The following is a 658-nucleotide window of genomic DNA, read 5'->3' on the forward strand; positions in this document are numbered from 1 at the left end:
CCTGCCGACCCCGCATTGTGGTGGGGGCCGCACGGCCTCCCCTGAGCACAGCCACGAGCTGGGCCACGGCGTCAGTCCCTCTGCTGCACACGCTTCTTAGAAATGCACTTTGTGAACCAAAGATTCTCGGTGGGACTCAGTGGCCCCAGGACGTGACGCATTTCCAGAAATGTCTTTGAGGGCTTGGTACTGGGCCCGAGGTCCAGGGCGGGCCAGGGGGAGAGAAGGTGAAGGCCGGGCCGAGGCATTGGGACTTCCCGGTGGCTCAGTGCGCAGCCCAGGGCCTGGGGCTGCAGTGGTCAGGGGCGGTCAGCCAGGGGAAGGCAGGCGTAGGAGGAGGGGGGTGACCTGCTGGGCTCCCATGACCACCCAGCACACACCTCTCACTTCCCGGCTGACCCACGGCCCAGCTCTGTGGCCGGTGCCCCCTCTTCTGTGACATGGTGTTCACGGCGCCTGTGCTGCGGGCACACCTGTGCCACCGAGGTGCGTGCTGGCCCCGGGCGCTGGCTGTGTGCGTGCATGTGGAGTGGGTGTGCGTGCACGCGGGAGCAGGTGTACAGCAGTCCCGTCTGGCGAGGCCGTCACCAGGGTGAGGGCCTGTTCTCCGGGAGGGCGTCTGCCAGGGCCTGTCTGAGCTGGCACCGTGCACGAGTTG

General features: G+C 67.3%; 1 protein-coding gene across 1 annotated transcript in view; it reads left to right on the forward strand.

The window, feature by feature from the left end:
- The window catches only part of CACNA1B (calcium channel, voltage-dependent, N type, alpha 1B subunit), a gene marked incomplete at its 3' end in the record, with an annotated part of 138429 nt that overhangs the window by 66665 nt on the left and 71106 nt on the right, over positions 1-658 (forward strand). The gene's annotated exons all lie outside the window — the stretch shown is intronic.

Source organism: Myotis brandtii, unplaced genomic scaffold (genome assembly GCF_000412655.1).
Source record: "Myotis brandtii unplaced genomic scaffold, ASM41265v1 scaffold691, whole genome shotgun sequence".
Lineage (NCBI taxonomy): Eukaryota > Metazoa > Chordata > Mammalia > Chiroptera > Vespertilionidae > Myotis > Myotis brandtii.